The sequence below is a fragment of the Thalassophryne amazonica genome, chromosome 15, assembly GCF_902500255.1.
Source record: "Thalassophryne amazonica chromosome 15, fThaAma1.1, whole genome shotgun sequence".
Classification (NCBI taxonomy): Eukaryota; Metazoa; Chordata; class Actinopteri; order Batrachoidiformes; family Batrachoididae; genus Thalassophryne; species Thalassophryne amazonica.
This window is the reverse complement of record NC_047117.1, coordinates 28429914-28447075: the sequence shown is the minus strand read 5'-3', so window position 1 is coordinate 28447075 and position 17162 is coordinate 28429914. Positions and strand designations below refer to the sequence as shown.

At 39.9% G+C, this 17162-nt stretch overlaps 1 protein-coding gene across 1 annotated transcript in view; it reads right to left on the bottom strand.

Moving 5' to 3' along the window:
• Positions 1-5371, bottom strand: part of cxxc4 (CXXC finger 4) — a 102782-nt gene extending 97411 nt beyond the window's left edge. The window contains exon 1 of the mRNA XM_034188578.1: positions 5315-5371. The gene's annotated coding sequence lies outside the window, so the exon portion shown is untranslated. The remainder of the gene's footprint in view (positions 1-5314) is intronic.
• Between the last annotated feature and the right edge of the window lie 11791 nt (positions 5372-17162).

The window sequence follows — 17162 nt, the reverse complement described above, 5'->3', positions numbered from 1 at the left end:
ACTTAAACTATTAAAATTATTCATTAAGTGAAAGTGTCCATTTCAACATCATATTATATTATTAAAATATAATTACTGATGCACTACTGAGCAGCTGGTAAATGTGGACTTAATTTTAACTTATTTATATACATTTTATATGACTTCACTGGGTAGTTTTTTAATTTTCCACCGTGGAACAGTAAAACCTATTGATAATATATTTTTTATTATTAGATTTTGTGTAGTTAGTCTGAATTTACAAACCAATAGCTAAGGCTGTCATTTAAATGTAGTGGAGTAAAAGGTACAGTATTGCCTTATAGGATGTAGTGGAGTACAACAATAAAATACAAAAAAAAGAAAGAATTATGTAATTTGTGCTTAATTACAGCAGTATATATATATATATATATATATATATATATATAGTTCAACATATGTAACCATTTTCACTTAATTTCTGTGATTTTCTTTTCTTTTTTTTGACCGTTTGTCAACTGTGATACACACTTTGTGATTTTTTACAATATCACATTAACATTCATTTACATAAAAAGAAACAATATTTTTCATAGTAGCAATCTATTAATTTTGCCATTTGGCATGTTTTCTTGAGCAGGATGGAGTCGACTTAGTACAACAAGTACTGCAGCAGATTACCTTTTGGGGATAAGGATGAACCACAGTTCTGCCTGGGTAGTCACCATTTCAGACCCAAACCAAGTTTAAAAAGTGGTAGATGTGCCAAAGAATACCCAAAACATGTCATATTTAAACTAAACTGACCTGATGGTAAACCATAGCCTGGCCTGTCTGTCAAATCCTCACGAGCACTTTTGCAAACATTGCAACATATCGCAGTCTTTAATGCTTTGTAAAGGAATACGCTGGGGACAGACGATGTTCATTGTGATATTAGTGCTATATTTTTAAATAACAGTGAAAGTGGATTAAGTGATATTTTGTATTTTTTCTGTTTTTTTTTTTTTTTTTGTGATACACAATCGCAGGCATCCACTAAAATCACCATACAATTGTTTAAAGATTTTTTTTATGCATTGCTGTGCTTCGCTGCATCCCTGTTGGTTTGACAGCTTAGCACCTCACCAGTCTCCAGCCTCATGGGGGCTTTTAAGGGGTGAATGTCATTACAGAATGTTTTTACAGAATGCTGCAGCCACCTGCAGATTAAGATCATAGCCAACCCAAAGTAATACCAGGTCACTGCTGTTGCTCAAGGACACTTCAACACACAGAGGTAATTGGCATTTGATCCTATGACCCACTGAGCTATGGTCTTCCAGTATAAATGTGTTTGACAGCTGAATAATTGCAGTTCAGAAATATTTCACACTTAGCCTTTTTTTTTTTACTTCAGGGGTCACATTGAGAACATATTAATGGTTGCACATAGCTCAAACTTTAACTAACAATCCATCAAAAACAGCCATATTTAGCTTTAATTGCTCAATGAGACACACCCACCCCCCAACACACACACACACACCAATATGGCGAAAGGTTAAAGGATAAGTTCACTGTTTCACAAACCTAGACATCTTAAATAAAATAAATCTTTAGCAACAAAACCTCTGAGTGTTTTAATGGTCTGACAATTCATTTATTTGTAATAAATATGTCTTTGAAAAATGAATAAAGGAAAAAGGGTGTCAGTTACAAGAGTTACAAAAATCCAAACAAACAGACATGACCAGCTAAGTGGACTTTTCCAATATACCAATTTATATCATGTCTGCACTCGGAGTGCACTGATCTGATATTGTGGACTGGTGTCAGATGAACATTGGCCCAAATTACTGGATCAAATATCAGAAACTGAACAACAAATAAATAAATAAATCTGATCCCAACTTCTATTGCACATCGGCAACGTGTTGTCAACTATGTGTGTCACAGTTTGAATTCATATTTTGTTAGATGGCTAGGTTAGCAAAGTACAACCATATAAATGTATTTATTGACAAATGAGATATTTTAAGATAGGACAAACGGTATCTGATTAATATCGGCAGGTACTTAAAGGTCTATTATCTGTATTATATCAGACATAAAAATGTGGTATCATGCCATCTCTATAGCTTGCACCAGTCTAAGATGTTTATCACTGATGTCACACATGGATCTTGTTTTGTGAGCTCCCCACCCCCTTTTTAACTTTATCGATATGATGTTGAAACAATAGAGTAAACTAAAATCAGACTGTATAAATTACACAGGTACATTATGTTGCGATCCTCTTCAGTAATCTAGGTAAGGTGGAAATGACACTTTTCTGTTAACAGAAGGAGGTATCACAAAGTTTTGTACTTAAACTTTACTGGACAATGAACAGTAAAGGCCCATGTGAATTGGCGGCAGATGTTTACAGCAACAGTCCCTATAGAAATGTATTAATATCAACAGCAAAATATACTGTATAGGTAGAGGTACACATCTCCGCCTTAGAAAACCAGCCGATACATATCCACATGGCCTAAGAAACAATTCAGGGATGATACTTTTTGCTTGGGAACAATTAGATTCTGTGTGATGTGGTTTTGTGAAGTTTTATGCAATCTGATACAATTCTTTTTAATCTATTTTTCACGATAAATAAGAATAAGCCAAAAGTGCTGAGCTTCAAACACATACGAGGGGTGACTGAAAAGTTTGGAGCCTGAGTCAGGTAAAAGTAGGGTGTAGTTGTCCATCTGTTGAATTCTGAGAAACCAACATTTCTCTTGAGAATGTGTGACATTTTGACTCACTGGGTGCAATGTTAGAGACAATATTTCAGTCAAGTGAGTAGGGGTGTGTCATATTGTCAAAATGGACAATGCTGGTGGGCGTGCTGTGAATCAGTATCTCACAAAAAAGGGAATGTCTCCAAAGGAGATCCATGAAGACATGGTAATGACATTAGGGGAGGATGCACCATCTTATGCAACAGTTAAACATTGGTCAGCTGGATTCAAGAGGGTTAGAACAAGCCTCGAAGATGGAGCAAGATCAGGACGACTCAGAATTGCCACCTCGACTGATATGAGCTAGAACATCCATGATATGGTCTTCGCTGACAGAAGACCAAGTGAGCGTGACATAGCCATTACTGTAGGCATTTACCATGAGAAAGCTCATTTGGCTCTAATGGAAGAACTGGGGATGATGAAACTTTCAGCGTGATGGATCCCAAGTCTTCCCATGGCTAATCAGAAAACCACGAGGTTCCAGATGTCCAGGGAGAAGCTTGGCTTTTTGAGGCAGCTCTTGATATCTTCATGCGATGTGCGATGACTCATGACCATGAATGAGACCTGGGTCCATCACTTTGAACCAGAGTCCAAACAACAGCTGAAGCAATGGAAACAAGTGGGTTCTCCCCACCAAAGAAAGCCAAAGCTGTCTAATCTGCTGGAAATGTCATGGCCTCTGTCTTCTGAGATGCTGAGTGCATCATAATGGTCGACTATCTCCAGAGGGGACAAAACATCTATTATGCTTCCCTTTTGTTACAACTGCAAAAGAAAATAAAGCTGAAGCAATGTGGAATCTTTCTGCAAGGTGCACTGTTTTACCAGGACAATGCTCCGGTCCACACATCGGTCATCGCAATGGCTGACATTCGTGAATGTGCGTTCAACCTTATTCCCCTGATTTGGCTCCTTCAGACTTCCATCTGTTTCCAAACATGAAAAAGCAACTTGCAAGAACTCATTATAAACACTGATAATGACGTCATATCTGTTGTGGATGACTTCCTTGAGCTCCAGGAAAAGATCTTCTATGAAAGTGGTATTAAGGCACTGCAGCTACGCTGGAAAAAGTGTGTGGACATACATGGGGATTATGTTGAAAAATAAAGCATTACATTAATTCAATTGTGGTATTTTCTTGGTTTGGCTCAAAACCTTTCAATCACCCCTAATATTTCATGACAAACTAGGGACCTTCTTCAAGTTTTTACTACTGTGCTACATGTTGGCGCTGCCTTTGTTCACCTTTTGTTCACCACTGGGGGCAGCACGTCATACCGTAGCAGAAAGCATAGTGTGGAAGAAGCCCAGAATAAGAAGCCAGCTGTTTTTAGCACAGCATGAATAGCATAGCTTAACTTTCCTTTTGTGAACTGGTATGATACCATTATGAAATTGTGAACTGACTGTAAAGCTCAAACAAGTATATTTATGTTATCCCGCCTAAGATTATCGAGCATGTTGATTTTGTTTTTACCTCACAAAGGTAAACATTCCACACAGAAGTTGCAGTACAACATTTTTAATGTTGAGTCACTACTCATAAACATTTAGATTGATTCAGGAGTCCATGTATCAATACAATCATATCTAAATGAAAATGGTAAATGGAATATATTTATATAGCGCTTTATCTGCATCAAACGCTCAAAGCGCTTTACAATTAATGCCTCACATTCACCCCAAAGTGAGGCATATCTCTTACTTTAAAACTGGTTTTAATATGTGTTGCTGAATTGTTAGATAGATGTTCGTCGAAAGTGAGGGACGGTTTCATTTAGAGCACAACTATTTTCAGGGTTTTTTTTTAAGTTAAAGGCTAATCTGTTTAACAGAAAGGTGAGTCAAGCAAGGCTGAATTGTTGCAGGATAAAAAGATGAAATGGTCCTTTAATGTGACTGGGCCCACTGGACAGAAAGCTGCAAGTGGTGACAATAAGTCCCATTTGTCAAATTGTGATGGCACGTGTGAAACAATAAAGCACCTCAGCCAACATCATCTGGATCCAGATCCACAGGTTCAAAATGACATAAAACCGAACCACCAGTAAACAAAACCTCTTTAGCTTAATGATCAGCCCTCCTCCAGGTCATTATCGCTTAATCAATTCGCCCCTGGAGCGAAATACGAAGCCCAAAGACAATCAAGTCACGAACATTGATTTTTTTTTTCTCTCTCTCTCTCTCTCTCTCTCTCTCTGTCTCTCTCTCTCTCTCTCTCTCTCTCTCTGGCAGCCTGTAAACAAAGTTTAGAGAGACAGAAATGTTCAATACTTGGAGCAGCTGGATGGAGCGGGCAGGGGAGGTTAAGAAAGTGAAGGAAAAAAAAAGAACAAGAAGCAAAGTGAGGCTGCGCACAAAGCCGTTAATTACTGGTCTGTGGAGGACATTCAGATCAAAGGTCATGCAGAGATAATCCAAAGAGGGTAAGGCAATATTTCCATTCAAACACACCGACTCACACTCAGTCTGGATCAGTTGGCAGCTGCACAGACAAATCAGGGACAGAGGACGGGGGGTTAAAAACGCATGCAGGATGTGTGACACCGGGTGGACGGACACGGAGCAGCATCACCTACCGGGTTCCTGCAGAGACCCCCCCCAAAAAAGAAAAAAAAAAAAAACGAGGAAAAAAAATGGGGGCTTAAAAAAAAAAGCAGCTCCCAGACTCTGGTCACCAGGCTGCGACCGCGCGGCGGCACATTACTGCAAAAGCCGAGAGCAGGGCGCGCGCGCGCGTGCCAGCGGGCGTGCGTGTTCGCCCCTGAGGGAGGCGGGAAAGAGGGGGAGGAAGGGGGGTGTGGGGGGGAAGTCTAGAAAATATAACGCAAAGACGTGAGAAGACGCGCGGCTGTCGAAAGAAAAATGCGTGACAGAAAGAGCGCGCGCGCTCAAAACAAAAGAAGGCGCATTTTTTTTAATAACCGCGTCAAGAAAAACAAAAGTGCTGTTGAAAGTGCGTAAATAAGACTAATTAAAACAAACAAACAAAAGAAAAGAAGAAATAAAGGTGTGGCAGATATATATATATGAGGAGAAGAGGAGCGCGAGCGCGGAGGTGATCCCGTCGTCCTGTTCGGCGTTGTGCGTGCGCCTCGCGCGCTCTGCTCGGTCCGCGTCTCCTGTCGCTGTGTGTGGCTGATTGGTGCTGAGGTGAGGAAGCGGGGATGCGGACACCTACTGATCATTGGCTGGAAATTACTATAGAAACACTCCGGAGGGGAGGGGGAGGAGGAGGTGGGGGGGTGGCTCCGGGCGCCCTGCAGGAGGAAAATATCCGCGTCCTGCGCCTTCAGTTGGGCTCTTTTTTCGCCTTCACAAAGAATATTTTTAACAGCATGACGAGGCATTTTTTTGGGGTGGGGGGTGGGGGGGAGGGTGGTGTTACTGTCATTAGCCTGGCTCTTCCTTTAATAAGGGCTGGGAGGGGGCGGGGCCGAGGCGGAGGAAAGGGGAGGGGGTAAAACTTGTCAAATTAATTTGAATGGAGCTGAGCCGTGATTAAGATTAAATGCCTCCCGCTCGCTTGTTTCCCAGCTCGCTCGTTCGCTCGCTCGCGCGCTCTCGCCGCCATCCGCAGACAGCCGTTAATTACTCAGACCTCCGGGATTCATCGTCGCTATAAATCCGCGCCCGCCGGTCACCCGTGGCGGCCCCCACGCGCGCGGCGCGACGTCAGCACAAGCCACGCGCGGCGCACGTTCATTCATACCGCCGCCAAAAAGCTTTCAATTACGACTTGAAGCCCTCAACTTTACAGTCAACCCATTTACCAAATAAAAAAAGCGCTCATTTGTTTTCTTGTTTTTACTCTATTTTTGTTTATTTATTTATTTTTGGCCATTTTATTTTTATTTGTCTAAGGATAGAAGAGCACTCAGAGTGCATATAACCCTGCCAGTGAACTGATTCCTGACCAGTTTTGTATAAAGTACCGGAAAATCACACTTAAGTAAAAGTACAGATACCCATTAAAAAAATTACTTTGGTAGAAGTTCAAGTCACTGATTCAAATGCTACTCAAGTAAAAGTCTTAAAGTACTATCTAGTATTTATTGCACTTAAGTATGACAAGTAATGTACAACTAAATGTACTCAAGTATTGAAAGTAAAAGTACAAGTAAATGTTAATAATCAAAAACGGACTGATTTTTTTTAAATAAAAGTTTATCTACACTTGTAAATGAGTGGTAGTATGAGTCAAAATACTAGAAATTGCGCACAACACACAAAACACTTCAGAAACAAGGTTTCAAAACCTAAAGGAGAGGAGGCTACTCACTAGATGTTCACAGGAAACATTATTTATTTCTATATGTATTTATTTATTTTCATTGTTAGATGGTTTTATCTTTTCTGTTGTGTTTTGTTTCATTAGGTTCTTTTTGTCGCTTTCTCTAAAATTGTATTGTAACATTTAGTCTATTATTATTGACTATTATTGTCTATTATGTAGACTATTATTGTTGTTTCTATAATATATGACTAAAAATAAATTTAAAAAATTACAATTTGACTCTTTTACAACAAACACTGAGCCATTAATTATACAGAAAACAAATCAACACAAACGTGCTGATGCAAACAGCTTAATGCTAACTTTAACATTGAAAATGCCATAGACATGCTAACATGTTAGCATTGGTCCCGTTTTTAAGTTATAAAATACATCTATCAACTGTTTCAGAAGACCATAACAGGTCAGTTTAACATAAAAATATTAAATATTACTCACAGACATATGCTCTTCAGGGTTTTAGCGGGAAAAAATTAGGATAAAGCGGAATAAAATCCATGAATCGCAGGTTGAAGCACTGCTTCGACCTGCGAATCACTGCTTCAATTGGTTCAAGGTTCAAAGCATAGCCGCGCTGCAGAAAAGTTGATTATAGACCTGCTGCAGGTCTGTAAACAATGTAGAGAAATGATCATTTTCATGACAAACACCCCACAAGTGTGCAACTGCAAAAAAGCCTACCAGACATGCCTCATGACAAATCGGCCTGACTTCGTTGCAATCACTAGTAATCAGTGGTGTCTCTGGGTGAAAACACGACTTTTTCGTGTGTTTTTTTTTTTTTGTTTTGTTTTTTTTAATTGAGTAACAGCATGGCGCATAGAAAATTTATCGGAGTAGAAGTATGCAATTAAGGTCGGAAATGTAGTGAAGTAAAAGTGAAAGTAAGCTGAATTTTAAAAACTCAAGTAAAGTACAAAGTCTCCCAAAACGTACTTAAGTACAGTAGTGAAGTATTTTTACTTTGTTACTATACAACACTGTTCCTGACACTGTGCACCTTCAGGATGACTTTAAGAAGCAACTCTGGAATTTTCCAACTCTATTTTTAGACATTTTGGAGGTCATCTTTACACAGTAATTAATATAATGGCACAGAGTAAGTTACAAATACTGACTATAATCTCCTTCTTGTGTCTGAGCAGGTGAAAAAGTCATTAAACACGTCTGGTCCAGACTGGACGATGATTGATCAACTTCACAACTGCACCACCCCAGTCTTATGCTTTTTTTTTTCTTTGTTATACTGTCATGAAATGCATCAAACTTTGGTGACAAGGTGAAGTTTCAGACAGTATTTTTAACTCAAACTACAACTCCTCCACACCCCCCCACACCCCCCCCCCACCCCCCAAAATTTTGTGATACCATCAGGAAAGCATTATCATATTATAGTATCTTGGTGCTTGCATCACCATTTGAAGGATTGTTTCAGTTATCTGCTGCACTATGTGTAGCTGCCACACTTTTAATCAATGACATAATTAGGAATAACTTACAGGAAGTTGACATTTTCTGAATGTCAAACATATTTAAGAAGAACACAAAGGGGAAAACTCCGCTGGGCAGAACGTCAGTGCACAACAAACTTTCCGGTCTGGTGTCGGTAGCATGTAGAGTAGGCATGTGAATCTCATCACTGACAACGATTCAATACACACCTCGAAACAATACCAGCGATACAATACATATAGCGATGCATGATGATATGATGCGATATGATTCACCCCTGTTCCCGATTCGATGCAATTTGATATGTATTTGATGGCAATTCAATTCCTTACAATACGATACGATGCGATTTGGTGTAATACGATTAATGATGGATACTGATAAAAATTTTAATCGATATCGGTGCCATTATCAATTCCGCTTATTGATCTGATTCTTTATTGATTCCCTCATCAATACCTCGTGAATTTTCTGTGTGCTAAAAGTAGACTTTACAGGATTTCTATGCCAACAACATTCTATTAAGTCTTACAGTAAATAAATATGAAATTGGTCACTGAATCCTTGATGTCTGGACATAAATAAAAATCACTAAAATCTGTACATGGTCACTGGATTCTTGATGTACATGATGGATCCTTGATCTCTGGACAGAAACAGAAATAAAATCTGTAGTTTTTGTCAAAAGCATTTCCTTTCCGATATTAATGACACAAATGGAGCTCCAAAGACTCTGACCTGAGCTCTTGCAGCCGGCTGCGCTGGACATCAGGATGAATGTAATTCATAACAAACAGAGGACATCTCATTTTGGGGGGGAAAAAAAACAGTTTAGGTCAGTTGTAGTTTATTATTTGTATTATAACGTTTGGAAAGAGGTGTCATTTGATTTAAAACAGTGATTCACTCTGAAGTTATTAATTCAGACCTAAATCTGCATCTCTCTTTGGAGCTGCACACTTAGTCCCACAAAACAGAGGATATTATTATTATTATTATTATTATTTGCATTACCTGATGGACAACTTCAGTTTACGCACCGGCTGGTGCTCATGTCAGAGAACCATCTCGTAAAACTCTGGTGTGGAACGGCGGACAATTCTCAGTACAAACATGAGTCATGATTGACATCTTTAAATGGTTTTGAGAGGAGTTAATGAAAAAAATTACAGACCTGCCTTTGGAAGTGAAGCAAAGAACCAGTGAACAGCGGGTCGAAGCGCTGCTTCATTGCTTCAAGCTTCAAGCAGACCCGCTGGAGTCTACAATCAACGTAGAGAAATGATAATTTCCTGATAAACACCTTCAAACTGCAGGACCGATAAGGGAATCATTAAGCAAAAAGGCTTTTGATGTCATTAGTTTTGTTGTGGTAGAAATGTGCTTTCTGGCTTTCGTCCATGGTGTATTCAATGTGCATCGGAAAAAAAATCAAGGCAAGTAGGCAGGGACCAATCCATCACGATTTCAACCATCAAGTGAATCAATGCACACTGAACGATTCGATGCGCTCGCATCGCACACGTTTGTATCTAAATACCGATTCGTACTGATTAATCTCCACATGCCCAATGTAGAGGTAAACATGCTCAAGTTTACCTCACTTAATATAAAGACATTTTTCAAAATGACAGACTATACAGTTAGCCTGTTTGTAGCTTGTTTTGTGCTATTCCATTAATTATCCGGTTAGTCTGAGATGGTGTTTGTGTTCCACAGCAATCATATTTAACAATATTAATAATAATAACAAAAATACTAAATTCTGCTCTCTAAAATCCTATCTCTATCTCTGCCTGTTGTTTTAATCCCTTACATCCAGAGCAGTCGAGCCCAACAACCTGCAAGTAGCGATTGCGATATTGAAAATGTCTCGCCCTGAACCCTGTAAAATGCAATGAGTGAATGAGAACATCCCCTTCTGGTTTTTAACACAAAAATGCAAAATCATTCATCTTGTAACTCACCAAATTAAAAGGGGATATGAAGAGGATAAATTTATGAGACACCTTTTTATTTTGGTGCACCAGATCAATCCAAACAGCAAGTTTGTTCTGCATAAATTAGGGCCCATAGATTTGTGGGCCACCTGCTGGATGGCTGGTGGATGCTGGATGGATGACAGAAATCAGAATAAGAATCTGATGAACTTTATTATCCCAAAGGAAATTATTTTGCCAGAGTAACGAACGGTAAACTGTGAATATTTTTTATACAATAGGTACAACAAATTTATGCAAAATGACTGAAGACATTTTCACAAGATGTTCACCAATAGTGCACATAAACGAGTAACTGAATAACCCTGAATAACTCTGTTCATTATGTATTCATCCTACCGAAGGGGGAGGAATATAGAGTACAATTGCCACAGGTAGGAAAGACCTCCTGTGGCATTCTGTGATGCACCTCGGTGGTCTCAGTCTTTGGCTGAAGGTGCTCTTACAGGACATCAGTGTGGCATGCTAGGAGTAGGAGGTGTTATCCTAGATGCTGCGCAGTTTCCTCAGCATCCTCCTCTCTGACACCTCCACCACTGACTCCAGCTCAACCCCCAGGACAGAGCCAGCTTTCCTGATGAGCTTGTTGAGTCTGTTTGTGTCAGCTGCCTTCAGCCTGCTGCCCCAGCACACTACAGCATAGAAGATAACCACCAAGTGATAAAACATCTGCAACATCTTTGCAGACTTTGAAACATTTGAGCCTCCTGAGGAAGTACAGTCAGCTTTGAGTTCTTATACACAGCATCTGTGTTCACAGTCCAGCAGCAAGTGTGGTTGAATTTAGATGTAGCTTGTCTGCCACCTGCTGGACGTATCTGGGCTTGTTATATGGAATATCATCACATGCATGATGGAAATTGGGAGCAGGTGTGGTTGAATTTAGATGTAGCTTGTCTGCCACCTGCTGGACATATCTGGGCTTGTTACATGGAATATCATCACATGCATGATGGAAATTGGGAGAAGGTGTGGTTCAAACTGCATGTAGCTTGAAATGGGCAACACTTCCAACACTTAGGTCTGACGGGCACCATTGCTTGTTTTTCAGAATTACATTTTCTTCACAAATGCAGATGTCTGTAGAAAGAATATCTTCTAGAAAACAAAACAACCCTGACAACTTTTGTTTAGCTATGGCAACAGGCACACTTTCCTGTGTATAAAGTATGGATAAAATGATGGTTCCAGTAGAGGGACACACAGCTCTTTCAAATAAATCTGTTTGAGTTTGCATTTTATTGCTGGGGGGAAAGGTTTTGGCACCAAACAGACACCATGTTGAGTTTGTCTCAAACTAGGGACAATAGCTGTACTACATTAAGTTCACACAGTGATGATTTTATGTCTGTGGTAAATCTATATTTAAGGGAGTGATGCTTGGCAAAATGTGTTTTGTATTTCTTTTTTATATTAAAATTAAATTAAAAGATATAAGAACATGAATAAATAAAGTAAAAAAGAAAGGAAATTAAGAAGAAAATTAAAGTTAAGATTTCATGTTAATTATCCTCAAAGTCTGATAATTCTTTGAGTGTGTATGTAAAAATGTCCTTGCTATAAGCAAAATTTAAGCTTGTTTTCGCCTTCTGTGACATACTTGATGGAGAAACACTCCTCACCTTACATTGTTAGAGACCTTTATTCATTGATTCATTTATTTTTGTATTGTTTTGAAGTTTTTATTTTACTTTATTTTACTTTTGGTTTTGTTCACAACCTTTAATATCCATTTTTAAGACATCTTGTGACCTATGTTAGTTTGTTAAAAATATATATATATACATATATATATATATAATCCCTTTCTCACTTTTAGGACCTTATCCAGGAACAGAACAAACCTGCTCCTTGGTTTAACTGGTATGATGCTGCTTAATATGTAAAAAGTAACTGCAAAAAGATTTTTTATGGCATTTCACACTTGTCCCTGGTTTTGCTCAATATGGTCACAGTGTCAATTTGGTGGCAAAACTGATTTGTGGACCCTCATAAAAACAACTGCATATTCAGTTTTCTGCACCTTCTCTGGCATAAGATATTTTTGTGTTTTTCTCCCCATTTATTCCACAGTGGGATGTGTCATTTGGTGCACATGCACATGAAGTTGTTGGAATGGTTGCACAACCTGAGAAAGTTGTGGGACTGGGTTCATTCAGCAAGCGACTAATCACACTGTGGCTGTCTCCAAGACTGCGGCTGTCTCTGGGGTCACGACCATGTGAGTGGCAGGTTTGTTTGTTTTTGTTAAAACAGTGTTCATGGAAGAGATTCTGAACCAGCATCAAATCTCCCCCAAATTTTCACCAAGAGTTCCCCGTCCTTAGGGCCGTCTCCCTACAAGGCGTCGATCAACGCCTTTCCATATTTTTATTTTTTTAGTACCACATCCAACGACGCAGACGGTACCGGCTCTGTCCACTGCTGCACCTCATTATGATGTGTGTGAAACACAGGATTTCATTGCTTCTGAAATCTATTCACCCCACTGATGTTTCTCCAATGTTCTTTTGGCGTTCAGCTGTAATGGGAGGATCGGACTGATTGTGAAGGAACATAAGGTACTAGAAAGTTTAAGATGTAATATGCATCAGTTCTCGATTGTGCTCCTCAGGACACTGTGCACCAAATATAATGAGGCAAATCAGCTGTGTTCTGCTGATCAAACCGCTCTCGACTGGTTAAACACACTTATCTAATCAGGTGTGTGTAGAGTGGCGAGGAACTGATAATGTGCAGTACTGTAGGCCCAGAAAAGCAGTACTGCAGTTAGGACTTGGAATTCAATCCATTAAATTCAGTTTATTTCTACAGTCTCGACCTATGAGCATGCACAATGAATGAATTGAATGAATTTATTTGTTCAGCACACAGATCAACAATAACAAAAACTCATAAAAAGAACAACTTAACAGTGTCACTCAAAAAACTGATGCATTGGATGAAAAGTCAATTATGAGCAGGATTTCCATCAATCAATCAATCAATCAATCAATCAATCAATTTTATTTATATAGCGCCAAATCACAACAAACAGTTGCCCCAAGGCGCCTTATATTGTAAGGCAAAGCCATACAATAATTACAGAAAAACCCCAACGGTCAAAACGACCCCCTGTGAGCAAGAACTTGGCAACAGTGGGAAGGAAAAACTCCCTTTTAACAGGAAGAAACCTCCAGCAGAACCAGGCTCAGGGAGGGGCAGTCTTCTCCTGGGACTGGTTGGGGCTGAGGGAGAGAACCAGGAAAAAGACATGCTGTGGAGGGGAGCAGAGATCAATCACTAATGATTAAATGCAGAGTGGTGCACACAGAGCAAAAAGAGAAAGAAACACTCAGTGCATCATGGGAACCCCCCAGCAGTCTAAGTCTATAGCAACATAACTAAGGGATGGCTCAGGGTCACCTGATCCAGCCCTAACTATAAGATTTAACAAAAAGGAAAGTTTTAAATTAGAAAGGTCTTGTCTCAGAGTGATGCTGAAAAACTAATTCATGCATTTATTTCCTCTAGGCTGGACTATTGTAATTCATTATTATCAGGTTGTCCTAAAAGTTCCCTGAAAAGCCTTCAGTTAATTCAAAATGCTGCAGCTAGAGTGCTAGCAGGGACTAGAAGGAGAGAGCATATCTCACCCATATTGGCCTCTCTTCATTGGCTTCCTGTTAATTCTAGAATAGAATTTAAAATTCTTCTTCTTACTTATAAGGTTTTGAATAATCAGGTCCCATCTTATCTTAGGGACCTCATAGTACCATATCACCCCAATAGAGCGCTTCGCTCTCAGACTGCAGGCTTACTTGTAGTTCCTAGGGTTTGTAAGAGTAGAATGGGAGGCAGAGCCTTCAGCTTTCAGGCTCCTCTCCTCTGGAACCAGCTCCCAATTCAGATCAGGGAGACAGACACCCTAAGATTAGGCTTAAAACTTTCCTTTTTGCTAAAGCTTATAGTTAGGGCTGGATCAGGCGACCCTGAACCATCCCTTAGTTATGCTGCTATAGACTTAGACTGCTGGGGGGTTCCCATGATGCACTGAGTGTTTCTTTCTCTTTTTGCTCTGTATGCACCACTCTGCATTTAATCATTAGTGATTGATCTCTGCTCCCCTCCACAGCATGTCTTTTTCCTGGTTCTCTCCCTCAGCCCCAACCAGTCCCAGCAGAAGACTGCCCCTCCCTGAGCCTGGTTCTGCTGGAGGTTTCTTCCTGTTAAAAGGGAGTTTTTCCTTCCCACTGTCGCCAAGTGCTTGCTCACAGGGGGTCGTTTTGACCGTTGGGGTTTTTACGTAATTATTGTATGGCCTTGCCTTACAATATAAAGCGCCTTGGGGCAACTGTTGGTTGTGATTTGGCGTTATATAAATAAAATTGATTGATTGATTGATAATTTTAGAGATATTGCGCAAATGCAAAAAAGCAGTCCTACATATTTGTTTAATATGCACATCTAATAAATATATGTTGCCCCAACTCAAATAAAGGGCATTCATGCAAGATAATTTAATTTAGTTGGGACGACATATATTTAATAGATGGAAATCCTGCCCATAACTGAATTGAGTTCATCCAATGAGTTATTTGTTTGAATGATACACTCAAAAAACTGACTCATTGGATTGGATTCCATCTAATTAAATTACATTATCTTGCATTGATGTGTTTTATTTGAGTTGGGGCTACATATATTTATTAGATGGAAATCCTGCACATAACTGAAGTGAGTTCATCCAAAGAGCCATTTTTTGAGTGTATCCGTGTGGCCGAAAGGGTGTCGGCAGAAACAAACCTTATAAATACCCACCCCTTATACTATAAAAAATAAAGAATGTAAAAAGTAAAAAAATAAATAAATGATGACAGTAGACAGGTTTTCATTACACATTTGTACAAAACTGAAGCAATATTTTCACAATATCAACAAAATACAATTGTGAAATGACAGCATTGCTGTCCACACAATGTATTTTAGAATGTCATGTGACTCTGTATTGGCCCTGTCCTGTCCAGGGTTTACCCTACCTCACACCCTATGACTGTTGGGATAGGGTGTGAGGTCTTGCATGACCTGTAATTGGAGTAAGTGGGCATAAAAAATGGATGGATGGATGTAACTCTGTATGTACATCATGTGGCCTATAATTGTGGAAAAAGTGTTTCCATTTCCATTACAAGTCAAGTCAAGTCTGGGACCATGTGCTGGTGCTGCATTTCAAGGCATAATTGACAGCATGAAACTGCCTTCGGTCCAAGATGGCAACCACACATGCGAACAAATGAACCATCCCCACCGCTTCAATCTGTAGCAGCCGGATGAAGCGTGGAAGCCCCCTTAGCTTTCTCCAGCCACTGCAGCACCACAGTGTTAGAGCATGCCCAGAAAAAAGTACCACATGGACAAAATGTGATGCTCCCTCAAAATGCAAGTGTTCATTTTAGTCTCTCTATGTAACATCTCATATGTTACAAAGTCATTCAAGAGGTACTCAAGGACCCTCTGGTACCAAAGACATCCAGTTGTCACCTTAGGTGACTGCTTAGCACATTGCAGTTTTGCAAAATATGTCATTTTCTAATTACACAGTTTGAAGGGTAATGGAAGCCCACCTTGAAGTAGGGAAAAAAAATTCCTCAGTATTTTATTTTATTTTTATTTCACAGGATGAAACCTCAAGCAGTCTAGGCTCAGTGGTGGGACCATCTGCTGTTATACTATTCTAACAAGACAAAATAAAAACCACAAGACTGACTGAACATGAGGCAGCATGGTGGAATAGTGGTTAGTACTGTTGTCTCACAGCAAGAAGGTCATGGTTCGATTCCCACCTGTGGTCTTTCTGTGTGGAGTTTGCATGTTCTCCCCGTGTTTGCGTGGGTTCTCTCCGGGTGCTCCGGCTTCCTCCCACATCCAAAGACATGCAGATTAGGTGGACTGGAAACTTTAAATTGTCCGTAGGTGTGCATGCAGGTGTGAATGTGTGTGTTTGTCTACGAGGTCTGTCAATAAAGTAACGGTCCTTTTTATTTTTTTCAAAAACTATATGGATTTCATTCATATGTTTTCACGTCAGACAAGCTTGAACCCTCGTGCGCATGTGTGAGTTTTTCCACGCCTGTCGGTTACGTCATTCGCCTGTGAGCATGCCTTGGGAAGGAGTGGTCCCGCCCCCTCGTCGGATTTTCATTGTCTGGAATTGGCGGAATGAAAAGGACTTTTTTCCATCAGAATTTTTTCAGAAGCTGTTAGAGACTGGCACCTGGAAACCATTCGAAAAATTTATCTGGCTTTTGGTGAAAATTTTACGGGCTTCACAGAGAATAAGGACTGTTACTACAGCTTTAAGACATGCCTATCCTATCTCGGCTTTCAATGCTTACCAGTCCAGTAAGTATCAGAGAAATTGTGGAGAGCTGGACATGTCCAAACTTGTCCCCTGACACGCCGAAACGGAGGTGTTCCTTTGTCTCGCTTCCAAAGGGAATCGGTCTTTACGCGCGAAGCCTCCGCGAGGCTTTCCATGACAAAATCTCTTGTTAAAAGTGAAATCTGCCGGAAAATGGCTGATGATGCTCTTGTGATAACCAGAGAAAGAGCACATGATGGTCTCATATCCACAGAGCTATCCGTTTAGAAATGGTCCGGTGGCTTGTGCCGCGTCGTCGCAACTCGGAGCATGGATGA